At 38.1% G+C, this 18,937-nt stretch overlaps 1 protein-coding gene and 1 pseudogene across 3 annotated transcripts in view; both read left to right on the top strand.

Annotated features, from left to right (window-relative positions):
- Window positions 1–18,937, top strand: part of FER (FER tyrosine kinase) — a 452,653-nt gene that overhangs the window by 18,267 nt on the left and 415,449 nt on the right. For both annotated transcript variants that reach the window (XM_030817473.1, XM_030817480.1), the window contains exon 2: window positions 1,108–1,253. The gene's annotated coding sequence lies outside the window, so the exon portion shown is untranslated. The remainder of the gene's footprint in view (window positions 1–1,107; window positions 1,254–18,937) is intronic.
- Window positions 17,171–18,669, top strand: LOC105739394 (annotated as a pseudogene). The gene is made up of 3 exons (XR_004031394.1): window positions 17,171–17,566; window positions 17,663–17,674; window positions 18,092–18,669. The product of XR_004031394.1 is annotated as a receptor of activated protein C kinase 1-like (transcript).

Below are 18,937 nucleotides of genomic sequence, written 5' to 3' on the forward strand. Positions count from 1 at the left end.
CATACTTTGGCATACTAAAGCATATGAGGCAGAGGCCAGGCGCAGTGGCCCATGCCTGTAATCCCAGCATTTTGGGAGGCCGAGGTGGGTGGATCACCTGAGGTCAGGAATTCGAGACCAGCCTGACCAACATGGTGAAACCCTGTCTGTACTAAAAATGCAAAAATCAGCTGGGCGTGGTGGTGCATGACTGTAATCCCAGATACTCAGGAGGCTGAGGCACGAGAATCACTTGAACCCAGGAGGTGGAGGCTGAGTGAGTCGAGGTCATGCTAGAGCACTCCAGCCTGGGTGACAGAGTGAGACTCCATCTCAAACAAACAAACAAGCAGATAAATAAATAAAACATATGAGGTGGAGAAAGTATGTGTTTGGTGGGGGAATCCTTCCCAAACCTTCCCCAGCCTTTGAAAAAGTTTTTCTTATGTACTTAATTACTACTTTAGGCTGTAATAATATTTTAACAAGCATAATCACTGGCTTCTTCTGATGGCCTTTCAGACTTTTTCGGTTTTTGAGACAAAGTCTTGCTCTGTCATCCAAGCTGAAGTGCAGTGGCATGATCATGGCTCACTGCAGCCTCAACCTCCTGGGCTCAAGCAGTCTTCCCACCTCATCTTCCCAAATAGCTGAGACTACAGATGTGTGCCACGGTGCCTGACTAATTTTTAAACTTGTAGAGACTAGGTTTCACCATATTGCCCAGGCTGGCCTCGAACTCCTGCACTCAGGCCACCCTCCTGCTTTGGCCTCCCACAGTGTTGGGATTACAAGTGTGAGCCACTGTGCCTGGTGTCTTTGAAACTTGAAGTTAGTTTTATGATGTAAACATGGAGAAAAACATGAATTACCTCTTGAAAACTGAGGGAATAGGTTGAAGGAGAAGGTAACAATACATTACTCTTTTTGGAAAGTTAGAGAAGGATAGGGGAGGGAGTAAGCAATGGATAGATAAGTTAGGTAAGTGTAGCATTCTTATTTTTAATGTAGCGATTGTCATAAGCTGTCACAGTTAATTTCCAGGAATAGCCAACTATACTGAAAGTGTACATTTTTATCTCTTTCTCTGTAGTGAACAGTTCTGACTCCTTGAATTTCTTCTTGCAGCTCATGTTTTTTGGCTAGACCTATGACCATTTTCACTAGACTTCACTGCACGTTTTCTCAAGTATCTTCTTCGTCCCTAATGTGTGACACCTCATCATGGACACGCTACTTTAGCTAAGGCATGACCAGCAATGAACAGTAGTAAGGTAGGATTACTTTATTTTTCTTAATAAGTTACTAAACCATTTTTTATTTTGGGTCTCTGAAATTGTGACTTGTCTTGATTTTGTAGTATTCTTTATGTTAGATTATTCTACTGTCTATGTAGCCTATTACCGTTTTATATTTGTGTTTATTTTTATTTTTTGCTTGTCATCTATCCCAATGATTTTAACTCATTTGTGACATAATTATTTCTCTCAACTAACACTTATAATTAGCAGAATCCCAATCTGTATCTCTTCCTCAACCTGTATGCCCACCAGTCCTATATTTTCAATCATTTGGCACCAAACTGAACATATCATATTTTTCTTCTCAAATACTTGCACTTTGTTCTGATTTCTGTATTTCCGTTAATAACATTATTAATCTCATTGTCTAATATAATCATATATTCATTGACTATTTCATTAATTCATTTGAGGTACATTGATATTCTTCTAAGTATCATACAGTGTGCTGCCTCTGAGGATGTAATGATGAATACGCTGGATGTTCCATCCTTATTTCCATCCTTATATTCTGGGGGAGGGGACAGGTTAAAAATAAATTGACAAAACAATTATGAATTATAATAGAATTTTTTTTTTTTTTTGAGACGGAGTCTGGCTCTGTCTCCCAGGCTGGAGTGCAGTGGCACGATCTCGGCTCACTGCAACCTCCGCCTACTGGGTTCAAGCAATTCTCTTGCCTCAGCCTCCCAAGTAGCTGGAATTACAGGTGCTCACCACCGCTCCTGGCTAGTTTTTGTATTTTTTTTAGTAGAGACGGGGTTTGGCCAGTCTTGTCTCAAACTCCTGACCTCAGATGATCTTTCTGCCTCGGCCTCCTAAAGTGCTGGGATTACAGGCGTGAGCCACTGCGCCCGGCCTTATAATACAACTTTTTAAGGAAAGCAAAAAAAACCAGATAATTTGGAGATGAGGAGGTGGAATCTACTTTAGATAGGGTCATATAAGGCTCCTCTGAGTGGTTGATATTTAAGACGAGACCTATTATATGAGAAGGAGCTATTTAAAGAGTGTTGGGGCAGGGGAAGGGAGTTGTTTTTGATTGGAAGAGCATTCTCATTAGAAGGAATACTGTGTGCAGAGACCCTGAATGAGGAAGGAGCTTGGTGAATTTGAGGGACCAAAAAATACCAGTGTGGTTGACATAGTGAAAGAGGCAGATTTGAGTAGGAAGAGATTATAGAAATATTTAGGGCTTTGAAGGGTTTGGCCTGAGGTTTGCATTTTATATCGTTTTAACTGCTGTGTGAGACATGGACTAGTTGAAAGGAAAGTGAAAGCTGGCTTTTAGGAGCTGAGGTGAGATAGTGATGGCCTGCATGATGGTTGTAGCAATAAGGGAGAGATGGATGAATTTGAGATGCGTTTTCGTTTTTTTTTTTTTTTTAAACAGAACTCATAGGACTTGTATATTGTTTGGGCGTGGAAAGAGAGGGAGAGAACATACTCAAGGATGACTTCAAGAATTTTGGTTTTTGAGCAGCTGATTAGAAGCTGGTATCATGTACAGAAACCTTTTAGAAAACTATCTTTCTTGTTAGCTGATGGATTGCTTATTTTAGCAAAAGGCAATTAGCTATAGTTCTAGAAATAACGTTAGTGCTAGAAATAAAGCATCTGGCAAATTTGTAATATATACTAGTTAATACTTTATTTTGCTTTTTTTCCCACTGATTATTATTATTATTATTATTATTTTTCGACATGGAGTTTCGCTCTTGTTGCCCAGGTTGGAGTGCAATGGCACAATCTCAGTTCACCACAATGTCCACCTCTTGAGTTCAAGCTATTCGCCTGCCTCAGCCTCCCGAGTAGCTGGGATTACAGGCATGTGCCACCACGCCCGGCTAATTTTGTATTTTTAGTAGAGATGAGGTTTCTCCGTGTTGGTCAGGCTGGTCTCGAACTCCTGGCCTCAGGTGATCCTCCCACCTTGGCTTCCCAAAGTGCTGGGGTTACAGGCATGAGCCACTGCGCCTGGCCTTGTATAATTTTTAATTAATTATAAGTTGAATTTTATCTGACTTCAGAGTCTTTCTGGAAGTGAAAATAATTGGTCTATGCTTTTATACTGAGTTTTAAGTCTACTCTCCCTTGCATTCTTTTAAAAGAGATAATTCTTTTAAGAGTTTTGGCCAGTCCGAAATCTTCCCAGACTGTTAATTCAAAGTTCTAATATGTAATTTTATTGTTATTTATTTCAAAGATTTCCTTTTTTCTTTCTTTATGGGACAGAGTCTTGCTGTATTGCCCAGGCTGGAGTGCAGTTGCACAATCACACACAGCTCATTGCAGCCGGGAGACGGAGACAGAGTTTTGTTATGTTGCCCAGGCTGTTCTCCTGAGCACAAGCCATGCTCCCACCTCAGCCTCCCAAAGTGTTGGGACTACATCTGTGAGCTACAGTGCTGGCCTATTTAGAGATTTTCAAGCATCTCACCCTTAGATGTATGTCATACTAACCTCACTTGAAAGCATCTAGCTTGTCTAAATTCCTAGGAGGTTCATTTATTATCTTTTTGGTTTTACAGCTTCATCAGAGGATATTTGTATTCAACTTCTTAGGATTGATATTTCAGGTACAAAGTGAAATGGAATAAACCTTAAAATAAATCTATGTATTATTTGTTTCTTCTAAATTCATCAGTAGTCCTACCTTTCATTTTTTTCTCTGAAAAAAAAATTTTTTTTTTGAGATGGAGTCTCACTCTGTCACCTAGGCAGAAGTGCAGTGGCGTGATCTTGGCTCACTGCAACCTCTGCCTCCTGGGTTCAAGCAGTGCTCTGCCTCATCCTCCTGAGTAGCTGGGATTACAGGCGCCCGCCACCATGCCCAGCTAATTTTTGTATTTTTAGTAGTGACAGGGTTTCACCATGTTGGCCAAGCTGGGCTTGAACTCCTGACCTTGTGATCCACCTGCCTTGGCCTCCCAAAGTGCTGGGATTATAGGCTTGAGCCACCATGCCCGGCCCCTCTGAAGAATTTTTAAGATGTTTTCTCAAAAAAGAGTTAGTAGTTGTCTCTGTTGTCTATAAAAGGCATTTGGTTATCTGTTTTAACTATTTTATTTTTATCCTTACAACAGTTCTATTTTTTCCACTTTGCATATGGTTATCTTTTGAGTTTTAGAGCCGAGAGGTAGTAGTAGAATTTTAGTAGTAGTAGGATTTTATAACTGAAAAATGCGTTGGAGATTATTCCACTTCCTTCTCCTTTAGCTGGGACCTAGAGAAGTTCTGTCCAAGATCAGAGGTTCTGCCCAAGATCATGTAGCTGGCTTTTATGATTGTTGAGGCTAATGCTGCTTTCACTCATCATGCCTCAAACTGGTCCCGTCTCATGCTTTCTGTATTTCTCTCTTTTCAACATTTATTGAAAATGTTCAGTGCCACATCAAAATTGAGTATACAGGACAATGAACACCTATATTACCTTTTACCTGGACTCACTGTTAACATTTTGCCACATTTTCTTTCTTCACATATTTATATATGTAAAAAATATGTTAAAATATCATTTGAAACAATATTAAAGACATCATGATAACTTAAAACTTTTAGCATGCAGATCCTGAGAACATGGATAATTTCCTACGTAATCACAGTACCAATATCATATATAAGAAAATAACCATAACATTAAGAATATATTTGTCTTTTTGTTCATTTTGGCTGCTATGACAAAATACCTGAGACTGGGTAATTTATAAACAACAGAAATTTATTTCCCATAGTTAGGGAGTCTAAGAAGTCCAACATCAAGACACCAGCAGGTTTAGTGTCTGGAGAGGGCTTGTTCTTCATAGATGGTGCCTTTTTGGTGACCTCATATGACAGGAGGGATAGAACTGCGAAGGGGGAATGCAGCTCTCTGCAGCCTCTTTTATAGGGCATTAATTCTGTCTATGACTGCAGATCATTCATGGCCTAATCACCTCCTGAGGGCCCCTACTCTTAATATTGTCACCTTGGGGGGTTAAGTTGAATTTTGGAGGGACACGTATATTCAAACCATAGTAGTGTTTAATGCAGTGGTTTGTATTCAGATCTCCCCTGTTATGCCTAAAATGTGTATATATATATATATATTTGTTGTTGTGTTATAGGATTCAAGCAGGTTTCATGTATTGCATTTGCTTCTTATGCCTCTTTATTCTTTTTTATTTTCAAACAGCTGCTTGCTTTTTTTTCATTATCTGTATTTTCTTTTAAGAGATAAAATTTGTATGTACTTAACATCTCTTCTGGGAATTGCCTGGTTTCTTAGAATACTATTCATCCAAAATTTATTTGCACTTTGCCTTTTTGTTTAAATTCCCTGAGATAGCTGGAGATAACATTGTCATTTCCAAGCTTTTTTTCCTCACAACATAATTTCAACTTTAAATATACATGACATTGGCTGTGGTTTTTACATTTGGTTACATTAAGTTAAAGATAAGAAAACTGGGAGATGTATGTTGAACTTGATCCTCTGGCACTAGTCGGCAATTGAAATTCAAGGAGTTCCTCCTCCACCCTCCATTGCCTATACTCACCTTCTAACCAGGAATTCTATCTAGGAATATGTATCTATTAATAGTAGCTTTGGACATTATAAAGCAGTAGCAGTCTAGTCTTTCAGAAATGCATACTTTCAAGGCAGAAGTAGATTAAAATGCAAACGATGTGTAAGCAAGTACATAGAGACACTCAGAGCTAAGCACAATCAGAAAAGATTTAATTAAATACCCTCTCTCTCTGGTACTTGTGTAGAACTGTCACTCAGTGAGTGTTCTCTTTTACCTTCTTTCCTTGCTTTTGCGTTTCATAGATTTGGTAGGTTTTCTTTGAGAAGTGTATGAAATTTGGAACGAGTGTAGCTTTTTTAGGAGGAGGTAGGGGTAACTTTTAAGTAGGATATTTACTTTTATTTATTAATTTTTTCTTTAGTATTTTAAGCTCAGGGGTACATGTGCAGGATGTGCAGGTTTATTATATAGGTAAACATGTGCCATGGTCGTTCGCTGCACAGGTCATCCCATCACCTAGGTATTAAGCCCAGCATCCATTAGCTATTCTTCCTGATGCTCTCCCTTTCCCCAAACCCCTGCTGTCTCACAGGCCCCAGTGGGTATTGTTCCCCTCCCTGTGTCCATGTGTTCTCATTGTTCAGCTCCCACTTATAAGTAAGAACATGTGGTATTTGGTTTTCTGTTCCTACGTTACTTTGCTGAGAATTATGGCTTCCAACTCCATCCATGTCCTTTCAAAGGACATAATCTCATTCCTTTTTATGGCTGCATAGTATTCCATGGTGTATATGCACACATTTTCTTTATCCATTCTATCATTGATGGCCATTTAGGTTAATTCCATGTCTTTGCTGTTGTGAATGGTGTGGCAGTGAACATACGCATGCATGTATCTTTATAATAGAATGACTTATATTTCACTGGATATATACCCAGTAATAGGATTGCTGGGTCAAATGATATTTCTGTCTCTAGGTCTTTGAGGAATCGCGACACTGTCTTCCACAATGGTTGAACTAATCTACACTACTACCAACAGTGTAAAAGCATTAATTTTTCTCCACAACCTCACCAACATCTGTTGGTTTTTGACTTTTTAATAATAACCATTCTGACTGGTGTGAGATGGTATCTCATTGTGGTTTTGTTTGTTTGTTTGTTTGTTTATTTTACTTTAAGTTCTGGTATACATGTGCAGAATATTCAGGTTTATTACATAGGTATATGTGTGCCATGGTGGTTTGCCGCACCTATTGACCCATCCTCTAAGTTCCCTCCCCTCACCTCCTCACCCCCCAACAGGCCCTGGTATGTGTTATTCCCCTCCCTGTGTCCATGTGTTCTGATTGTTCACCTCCCAGTTATGAGTGAGAACATGCGATGTTTGGTTTTCTGTTCCTGTGTTAGTTTGCTGGGGATGATGGCTTGCAGCTTCATCCATGTCCCTGCAAAAGATATGATCTCATTCCTTTTTATGGCTGCATAGTATTTCCATGGTGTATATGTACCACATTTTCTTTATCCAGTCTATCATTGATGGGCATTTGGGTTGGTTCTGACTCTGCTATTTTAAATAGTGCTGCAATAAACATATGTATGTGTGTGTCTTTATAGTAGAATGATTTATGTCCCTTTGGGTATAGACCCAATAATAGGATTGCTGGGTCAAATTGTATTTCTGGTTCTAGATCCTTGAGGAATTGCTGTACTATCTTCCACAGTGGTTGAACTAATTTACATGCCCATCAACAGTGTAAAAGCGTTCCTATTTCTTCACAGCCTCTCCAGCATCTATTTTTTCTTGACTTTTTAATAATCACCATTGTGATTGGCATGAGAGATTATCTCATTGTGGTTTTGATTTGCATTTCTTTAACGATCAGTGGAGCTTTTTTTCATGTTTGTTGGCTACATAAATGTCTTTTTTTGAGACGTGTCTGTTCATATCCTTTGCCCACTTTTAGATGGGGTTTTTTTTTCTTGTAAATTTGTTTTAGTTCTTTGTAAATTTTGGATATTAGACCTTTGTCACATGGGTAGATTGCAAAAATTTTCTCCCATTCTGTAGGTTGCCTGTTCACTTTGACGATAGTTTCTTTCACTGTGCAGAAGCTCTTTAGTTTAATTAGATCCCATGTGTCCATTTTGGCTTTTGTTGCAACTGCTTTTGGCGTTTTCATCATGAAGTCTTTGCTCATGCCTATGTCCTGAATGATTTTGTCTAGGTTTTCTTCTAGAATTTTTATGGTTTTGGGTTTTAAATTTAAGTCTTTAATCCATCTGAGTTAATTTTTGTGTAAGGTGTAAGGAAAGGGTCCAGTTTCAGTTTTCTGTGTATGGCTAGCCAGTTTTCTCAGCACCATTTATTGAATAGGAGATCCTTTCCCCGTTGCTTGTTTTTGTCAGGTTTGTCAAGGATAAGTTGGTTGTAGATGTGTGGTGTTATTTCTGAGGTCCCTGTTCTGTTCCATTTGTCTATATGTCTGTTTTGGTACTAGTACCATGAATGAATTTTGAATGAATTAATTGTATCCTCATTACCTGTGAACTTGTCTAGTTATTTTTACTACACTGTAAATTGTTTGAAGGCAGTAATCTAAATTTTATTTATCTTTGTATCCCTTACGATTATCTTTCACATGATTCCCTAATAAATGCCTGTTGATTTATATCAATACCTTAAAGAAAACATTTTTGTTAAAAATTCTGCTCTCCTTAAATAATTTTAAATATCAGTACTTCAAATGTAGTTTAAAAATAAAAATATAATAGTTGATTTAAAAGCAAACATGTTATTCATTTGTTTATAGACTTTCAAAGTTTTTATTATTGTTTTCTCTCAGTGGGAGATCATCATCCGTTAATGTTGCTCCAGTAGGCTGGCCAGTCAGGTGCTGTTTCACTTGCATGTAACTTTTATATTAAATTGAGTTAGAACCAACACTTCCAAATAAAGAAAGCATAGGAGGAGTTTTAAATATTATGTCCATAGGTAGTGAAGGTCAGCATATATTAATTGGCAATGAATGATACTGTTTTGGTAGCTAAGCTTTGGTGACTGTTCATTTCTGCGTTTAAGTGCTTCTGAAAAAAGACCTCACTTTGTATTCATGTGAAGTTAGTTTTTTGGTTTGTACTTGCATGCTTAGTGGCTTTTTGTGACTTTGTTTCTATCTTGCTGTGGCAGCTTAATATTTTATTCAAACACAGTCACTCTGTTTGTGACTTCTAACTGTCAGTATTGAAGCATGTAAAAGGTAGGAAATACCTTATGATAATTCATCTTGTACTTTAATTATTTTATAGTCTTTATTACTATACAAACATATTCTGATAATATAACTTGAACCATAAACTAATTTTGATAGGTTTTTATTAGTCAAGGATTATAAATTCAAGCTGTATTGAATTTCCTTCTAGTTAATAAGAATATATGTTGGAGGAAGAATGAAGGATTTCCTATTTCTATTACATAGCTTTTATTCACATATTTCTGATTTTTATAAATTAGCGTACTTTCAGTAGTATAGTTGAATCTCTATATCAATGTTAAAATAAAGGAAATAAATGAGTATTTTCAACCATAAAACATAATCCTGTTAAAAAATAAATTGCCCCTACAATTTAGGCAGTTTATTACTAATTACGAAAAAGCAAATATTTAAAACTAATCAAATTTCATGTTAGGTAAAAACAATATTTCCATCTTTGTACTTGGAGAATGTAAAAGTTGCCAGTTGTGGAGGCAAAAGTTGAAAAACAGGAGACATTTTATACAGATACTTGCATATACCCTTATATTCACAAGTAATACTGTGGGAATCCTATTATCCTTCCGAGGAAACTAGTTATCTGTTTTACATTTTGCTTTTTAATAACTTCCATTTCTGTTTAAAAACCATGTATTTATAGATTTATTTTATGTAAACTAAACTTCTGATTTTAGAAAACAGCAATTTTAATGGTTTTTTAAAAAAGTTTTAAATTACTATTTATGGTGAATTGAAAACTCAACATGTAAGCACTCACTTAATCCTAAATACCAAATTAAATAACATTAAATAAGATAGATTTAAATACATCTAGTCAATACTTTAGTAGGATTTTTACTAGTTTTACTTTTTAAAAATATACTTTCGAAAAGTAGATACTGTTGCTAATAACATGCATGCACTTTTATATAATATTCTGTTTCTGCCTGATTTATACTTACTATCCAGGAAATTATAGAAACTATTGTTTAAAAATCTCATTTTATTGACCTCTTCATGCCAGGCATATTGGCCTATGCCTGTAATCCCAGCACTTTGGGAAGCCAAGGTGGGAGGATTGCTTGAGGCCAGGAGTTGGAGACCAGCCTGGGATCGTTGTTGTTTTTTTTTTAACTGGTGAATTTGGAAAGATCTTTATAGTTATAAATTGTACTTCTTTGTCAGATATATGGCTTGCAGATATGGCTTGCAGATATTTGCTCCCAGTCTGTAGCTGGTCTTATTCTTATTTTTATTTTTATGTAATATAATTTTTTTAGAGCAGTTTTAAGTTAACAGCAAAATTTGGAGGAAGGTACAGAGATTTCCCACATACTTCCACACCCTACGTATCCTCTGTTATCAATATTTCTCACCAGAGTGGTATATTTGTTTGCAATTGATGTACCTACACTGATATGTCATTATCCCCCAAAGACTGTAGTTTACGTTAGGGTTCACTCTTGGCGTTGTACATTTTATGGGTTTGGAAAAATATACAGTGACATGTATCCACCATTATAGCATCATAGAGGGTAGTTTCACTGTCCTAAAAATCCTCTGTACTCCAACTATTCATTCCTCTCTTCCCTCTAAACCCTGGCAACCACTGATCTTTTTACTGTTGTTTTAGTCCATTTTCACACTGCTGATAAAGAGATACCTGAAACTGGGAATTTTACGAAAGAAAGAGGTTTATTGGACTTTTAGTTCCACATAGCTGGGGAGGCCTCACAATCATGGTAGAAGGCAAGGAGGAGCAAGTCACATCTTACGTGGATGGCAGCAGGCAACGAGAGAGCTTGTGTAGAGAAACTCCCATTTTTAAAACCATCAGATCTCGTGAGACCCATTCGCTATCACGAGAATAGCAAGGGAAAGACCCACCCGCATGATTCAGTCATCTCCCACAGGGTCCCTCCCACAACACGTGGGAATTATGGGAGCTACAAGATGAGATTTGGGTGAGGACACAGAGCCAAATCATATCAACTGTCTTCATAGTTTTGCTTTTTTCAGAATGTCATATAGGTATAATCGTGCCATATATAGCCTTTTCTGATAGACTTCTTTCATTTAGGAAGGTGCATTTAAATTTCTCCATGTCTTTTCATGGCTTGATAGTTCAGTTATTTTTAGTGATGAATAATATTCCATTGTTTGTATTTACCACAGTTCATCCATTCACCTACTGAAAGACATCTTGGTTGCTTCCAAGTTTTGGCAATTATGAATAAATCTGCTGTAAACATTGATGTTGAATGTTCAGGTTTTTGTGTGGATATAAAATTTCATCTCTTTCCATACCAAGGACTTATGGGGCATTTAATTTAATCATAGTTAATATGATTGCATTTTGTATGGTAAGAGTATGTTTAGTTTTGTAAGAAACTGCCAAATTGTCATCCAAAGTGGCTATACCATTTTGCATTCTTACCAGCAATAAATGAGAGTTCCTGTTGCTCCACATCCTCACCAGCATTTAGTGTTAACAGTGTCCTGGATTTTGGCTGTTCTGATAAATGTGAGGTGATGTGTCAATGTTGTTTTAATGTGCATAGAGGTCATGTGATGTGGAGCATCTTTTCATATGCTTATTTTCTGTCTGTGTATATTCTTTGATGAGTTGTCTGTTAAGGTCTGTGGCCCATTTTTAAATTGGGTTGTTTTCTTATTATTCTTTGTATATTTTGGATAACAGTCCTTTATCAGAAATATGTTATAAATATATTTTCCCAGTTTGTGGTTTGTCTTTTTATTCTCTTGACAGTGTGTTTCAAAGAGCAGAAAATATAATTTTAATGAAGTTCAGCTTATTCTTTCTTTCATGGATTGTGCCTTTTGTGTTAAATCTCAAAAGTCATATTCACACTCAAGGGAATCTAAATTTTCTCCTATGTTGTCCTCTGGGAGTTTTACTTTTGCATTTTACATTTTGGCCTATGATTTATTTTGAGTTAATTTTTGTGAAGTGTGTAAGATCTGTGTCTAGGCTCTTTTTTTTTTGCAAGTGGATGTCCAATTGTTCTAGCACCATGTGTTAAAAAGACTATCTTTTCTTGGTTGTATTGCTTTCTTTGTCAAAGATCAGTTGACTGTATTTTTGTTGGTCTATTTGTGTACTCTCTATTCTGTTCTATTGATCTATTTGTCTGTTCTTTTGCTCATGCCACACTTGTCTTGATTACTCTAACTTTATTGTAAGTCTTGAAACTGGGCAGTATCAGTCTTCCAACTTTATTCTTTTCCTTTAATGCTGTGTTGGCTATTCTGGGTCTTTTGCTAGAATCTATTTACTGATCTCCACAAAATAACTTGATAAGATTTTGACTGGGATTAAATCGAATCTATAAATGAAATTGGGAAGAATTGACATTTTGACAATATTGACTCTTCTTGTCCATGAACATGGAATATCTCTTCATTTATTTAGTTCTTTGATTTCTTTAATCAAAAGTGTGTAAGTTTTTCTCATATTCATCTTGAACATATTTTGTTAGATTTATATGTAAGTATGTCATTTTGGAGGCTACCAATATAAATGTTATTGTGTTTTTACTTTCAGATTGTACTTGTTCATTGCTGGTATGTAGGAAAGCAATTGACTTTTGTGTATTAGCCTTGAAGCCTGCCGTTGCTGTAATTGCTTATTAGTTCAAGGAGTTCTTTGGGTCAATTCTTGCAGATTTTCTACACAGTCAATCTTGTCATTTGTGAACAAACACAGTTTTATTTTATTTTTCCCGATCAGTACACTTTTAAAGTCTCCTTCTTACCTTACTGCATTAGCTAGGACTTCCAGTAAGATGTTGAGAAGGAGAGGTGACTGGACAACCTTGCCTTGTTCCGGATATTAGTAGGATCAAAATAATAAAATACTAATTACCACCTCCATCCTTTGTACCATTGCTGTTATTTATTACACTTATAGATAAACATACGTAAGCATATATCTGTATACACACACATAAGCATACATAATCAAATATATTGTTGCTGCTATTTTGAACAAATGCTTATGTGTTTGAGAGTAAGAAAAACATGTAAGCATACATAATCAAATATATTGTTGCTGCTATTTTGAACAAATGCTTATGTGTTAGATCAATTGAGAGTAAGAAAAACAAATGTTCTTTAAATCTTACCTTCACTTATTCATCTCCAGTGCTTTTCTTTATATAGATCTCAGTTTCTGACCTCTATCATTTTTCTTCCCCCTGAAGAACTTTTCTTTTGGACATTTCTTGCAAGTTGGATCTACTGGCAACAAATTCCCTCAATTTTTATGTTTGAGAAACTATTTCTCTTTCACTTTTGAAGGATAATTTTGCAAGGTACATAATTCTAGGTTAGTGGTTTTTTTTTTTAATTTTTAACTTTTTATCTTAAGATTTTAAATAATTCACTTCACTCTCTTCTTGCTTATATGGTTTTGGAGGTAATGTCAATGTAATTATTGTCTTTGCTCTTTGATAGGTAATTTCTTTTTTCCGCTGGCTTCTTTCAGGATTTTTTCTTTATCTTTTATTTTCTGTAGTTTGAATTGTGATATGCCTAGGTGTAGTTTTTTGTTGTTGTTGTTTGTTTGTTTTTTAATCATTATCCTGCTTGGAGTTTTCTGAGCTTTTTGGATTGGTGATTTAGTGCTGACATTGATTTGGTGAAATTGTCATTTATTATTGTTTCAAATATTTTTTCTGTTCCTTTCTCTCATTCTTCTTTTGTTATTCCCATTACAGGTATGTTACACCTGTTTTAGTTGTCCCACAGTTTTTGTATATTCTGCTCTGTATTTTTTCAGTCTTTTTTCTGTTTGCTTTGTAGTTTTTTTTTTTTAAGTATCTATTGGGATATCCCTTAGATATTCTTTCCTCAGCTGTGTCCAGTCTACTAAACTGAGCCTGTCAACTTAACTGAACCCAACGTAGGCATTCTTCATTTCTGTTACAGTGTTTTTGATCTCTAGTGTTTCTTTTTGGTTCTGTCTTAGAATTTCCATTTCTCTGCTTACATTGCCCATTTGTTCTTACATGCAGTCTATTTTATCCATTAGAACCCTTAGCATATTAATCATAGTTGTTTTTAGTAATTGAGCTGATGATTCTCACATCCGTTGCCATGTCTGAGTCTGGTTCTTATACTAGCTCTCTTCAGACTGTGTTTTTTTGTTTGTTTGTTTGAGATGGAGCCTCACTCTGTCACCCAGGCTGGAGTGCAGTGGTGTGATCTTGGCACACTGCAACCTCTACTTTCTGGGTTTAAGCGATTGTCCTGCCTCAGCCTCCCAAGTAGCTGGGATTATAGGCGCCTGCTACCACACCTGGCTAATTTTTGTGTTTTTAGTAGAGATGGCATTTCACCGTGTTGGCCAGGCTGGTCTTGAACTCCTGACCTCAGGTGATCCACCTGCCATGGCCTCCCAAAGTGCTGGGATTACAGGCGTGAGCCACCGTGCCCAGCCCAGACTGTGTTTTTTGCCTTTTAGTGTGACATATAAATTTTTCTTGATAGCTGAAGCTGATGTCTTGGGTAAAAGGAGCTGCTGTATAGGCCTTTAGTAATGTGGCAGTAAGGTATTGGGGGATAGGAAGCATTCTACAGTCCAATGATTAGATCTCAGTCTTTTAATGAGTCTCTGTGTCTCTGGGTGTGTTCACAGATGTTTGTTAGCACTATCCCCCTGTCTCCCAAGGTAAGACAGCATGGCTAGTATGGGCTGCAACTGGTATTTCCTATTTCCCTTCCTATAAGTTAGTTAGGCTCTGATAAAACCCCAGCAGGCTCTGACTAAATAGTTTCTCCTGAAGGAAAGACCTTATTAAGAACAGAATGTTCTAGCTTATTGAAAAATGATTTTGTTTTCCCTCCCTCTGTCAGAAGTAATAGGGGTTTTTTTTTTTGTTGTTTTTTTGGTTTTTTTTCCCCACTCTGTAATACATACTGTGAGAACCATATTGATTTACTGGAGGTGAAACTAATAAAAGTATGAAGGCTCTCCTATGACTGAGTCCCCCTGGCTTTTTAAGTTTCCCACTTGTTGGCACTGAGCCTTCAGCAGTTTGTCAATTACAGTTCAGTTTTTCCTACCCTGCACTGGTTCCTGCAGAGTTTTCTGCTTCAGTGTGATGGGATTCTTTGCAGTCACCTGTTTCTCCAATTTGTGGGGCAGTGGTTTGCCGTGTGACTTCATTTCTCTTACTGATCTGAGAAGAGTTGTAGATTTTTCAGTTTGTTTAGCTTTTCTTGTTAGTAGGATGGCCTAGTGACTTGCAAGTTTTTTTTTTTTTTTTTTTTTTTTTTAAGAGATGAGATCTTGCTATGTTGCCCAAGCTGGACTCGAACTCCTGGCCTTAAGTTATCCTCCCCCTTCAACCTCCTGCATAGACCAAGTTTCTTACATGCCCAGTAGAAGCCAGAAGTTGCAACTTGTTTTCATCTTGTTCACATGAGCAAAATATTTTACTTTTGATGAGGTCCATTTTATTCATTTTTTCCTTTTTGGATTGTGGTTTTGGTGTCAAATCTAAGAACTCTGCCTAGCTTTAGATCTGAAAGATTTCCTCCTGTATTTTTTTTCTCTAAATGTTAGCAGCTTTGTGTTTACATGTAAGTCCATAATCCTTTTGAGTTAAATTTTTGTTTTCTTTTTATTTTTTTGGTAGAGATGGGGTCGCACTTTGTTGCCCAGGCTGATCTTGAACTCCTGGGCTCAAGCAATATGCCTGCTTTGGCCTCCCAGAGTGCTGGGACTACAGGTGTGAGCCACTGTGCCAAGACTGAGTTAAATTTTGTAACAGTTGTCAGTCAAGGTGCTTTTTTCTTTTCTGCCAATAGATGCGTAATTGCCCCTGTACTGTTTGTTGAAAAGGCTATTCTTCTATTGAATTACTGTTAGCCCTTTGTCAAAAATCAGTTAAACATATTTGTGTTGCTTATTTCTGGATTCTGTGTTCTGTTTCATTGATCTATTTTCTGTCTTCTACTAAGAGCACACTGTCTTGATTTCTGTAGCTCTACAGCAGATAATTCTTTGAATTATCTTTCAGTCTGGCTCTCTTTCTCTTCTCCTTGCACTCTGATGATACGAATGTTGGATCTTTTGTTGTTGTCCCACAGGTCCGTGTGGCTTTCTTAATTTTTTCTATTTTTTTCTGTGTTGTTTGGATTGGGTGAATTCTGTTGTTCTGTCCATAAGCTCATTGACTGTTTCCTGTGTCATCTTCACTCTACTATTGAGCCTATCTAGCTTGTCTTTTGTTATTGCATTTCTTAGTTACATAATTTTCATCTGGTTATTTTTATAACTTGTATTTCCTTGCTTTGATCTTTTATTTTTACATTTGTTTTAAGAGAATTCATAATGGATTGTTGAACCATTTTTACGACGGTTGTTTTAAAATTCTTGTCAGATAATTTCAACATCTGATTCATCTAGGTGTTTGCATTGGTTGATTGTCTTTTCTCATTCAAGTTATGATTTTTCTTGGTTCTTGGTGTGACAGGTGATTTCCATTTGAAACTTAAATATTTTGTCTAATATGTTAGGAGATTCTGAGGGCTAGTTCAACCTTTTATTTTCACGAGCAATCATCCTGTTTAGGTTTATCATGCAGGTCTTAGCCTATATTTTTGTGGGTTGTGGTTCCAATGATAGTTTAATTTTGAGACTGCACTGTTGTTTTGGTTGGCTTCTTGTATCTAGTGGCACTAGGGCTCCCACTGTTCTCAGCAGCTGGTGCTGCCTGAGGGAGTAGGGATTCATTCTTAGGCTGAGTTAGTGTATATCTATTGCTTGGGAAGGGATGGGCTGAGATTTCCTTACCATGCTCCCTTGCTACCCTGATGTCTCTGGACAGGGGAGGAGAGTCTTGGACATGTGGAGAACAAGAGGCTTCCTGAGATTGGATATATAGCAAAACTGGGTTTGGCTTGCCAGTTCCGACTGCCTGTTCTGATATCTGTGGGTAGAGAAGGATATCCTCAGACCTGTGAAGACTGAGGTTCTTGACCGGGCTGCTTGTGGAGACAGAAGTTTCTGACTAGGCCCTCTCTCTTCTGGTTCTTCGTGCCTGCCTTTGTTTCTCTTGATGGAAAAGGGGAATCTCGACTTGCCATCATCGTGACTGAGCAGATGACCCTTTGTGGCACCCTCAGGGCCCCAACGGCTGGGTAAACCAGATCACTGCTACTCCACAGTTCCTGAACATGATCCTGTCCACCTCTCAAGACAAGAGCATCATTATGTAGAAACTGAGCAGGGAAGATACCAACTATGGCATCCCACAACATGCTCTGTGGGGTCACTCCCACTTTTTTAGTGACTTGGTCATCTCTTCAGATGGTCAGATTGCCCTCTCAGGCTCCTTGGATGGAACCCCGTACCTCTAAGATTTCACAGTGGGCATCACCATGAGACAATTTGTGGGCCATACCAAGGACGTGCTGAATGTGGCCTCCCCTGACAACCAGCAGATTACCTGTGGATCATGAGATAAAACCATCAAGTTATAGAATACCCTGGGTGGCAAGACCAGCTTGGTTGTGGAGATCTTAATCCAGCGGCGCTAGAGGAATTAAAGACACACACAGAAATATAGCGTGTGGAGTGGGAAATCAGGGGTCTCACAGCGTTCAGAGATGAGAGCCCCGAGCAGAGATTTACCCACATATTTATTGACAGCAAGCTAGTGATAAGCATTGTTTCTGTAGATTATAGATTTACTAAAAGTATTCCTTAAGGGAAACAAAGGGATGGGCTGAAACAAAGGGATGGGCCCTGGCTAGTTATCTGCAGCAGGAACATGTCCCTAAGGCACAGATTGCTCCTGCTATTGTTTGTGGTTTAGGAACGCCTTAAGCGGTTTTCCCACCCTGGGTGGGCCAGGTGTTCCTTGCCCTCATTCCGGTAAACCGATAGCCTTCCAGCATGGGCGTCATGGCCATCATGAACGTATCACAGTGCTGCAGAGATTTTGTTTATGGCCAGTTTTGGGGCCAGTTTATGGCCAGATTTGGGGGCCTGTTCCCAACACCTGGGTGTATGCAGATACACTGTCTAGTATGAGAGTCACAGAGTGGGTGTCTTGTGTTCGCTTCTTGCCTAACAGCAACAACCCTATCACTGTCTCCTGTAGCTGGGACAAGCTGGTCAAGGTATATGGAATCTGGCTAACTGCAAGCTGAAGACCAACCACATTGGCCACACAGGTTATCTGAACACTGTGACTATCTCTCCAAATGGATCCCTGTGTGCATCTGGAGGCAAGGATGGCCAGGCCATGCTATGAGATCTCAACGAAGGCAAACACCTTTATATGCCAGATGGTGGGGGCATTATCAACACCCTGTGCTTCAGCCCCAACTGCCACTGGCTCTGTGCTGCCATGGGCCTCAGCATCAAGATCTGGGACTTAGGGGTAAATATCATCATAGATGAACTGAAGCAAGAAGTTATTAGTACTGGCAGCAAGGCAGAACCACCCCAGTGTACCTCCCTGGCCTGGTCTGTTGATGGTCATTTGTTTGCTGACTACACAGACAACCTGGTGTGAGTGTGGCAGGTGACATGGGCACCTGCTAGAAGTTTATGGCACAGCTTTAGAAATTAAAAAACAAACAAACTGGAAAAAAAAAATGGGGAGTCTCAGGCCTCATGGTGAAGGAGAGTGTTTCCCCTGGCTATTTGTTTTTGTTGGGGTTCCTAATTAATCTGTCTTGCTGGTGGTGTCTGGCTTCCTTGATATTTGTCAGAGCGACACCTATTCTATTCTGGGAGGAATTAGCCTACATGGGCTGCCTTCTGCTACTAGGCTGTGGCTGGGAAAAACCAGGTCTGTGTGGCCTTCTTCATTTGGGTGAGGTAGGCATAAGACATCCTGCCTCTGTGCTGTTC

Source organism: Nomascus leucogenys, chromosome 2 (genome assembly GCF_006542625.1).
Source record: "Nomascus leucogenys isolate Asia chromosome 2, Asia_NLE_v1, whole genome shotgun sequence".
In the NCBI taxonomy this organism is placed as follows: domain Eukaryota; kingdom Metazoa; phylum Chordata; class Mammalia; order Primates; family Hylobatidae; genus Nomascus; species Nomascus leucogenys.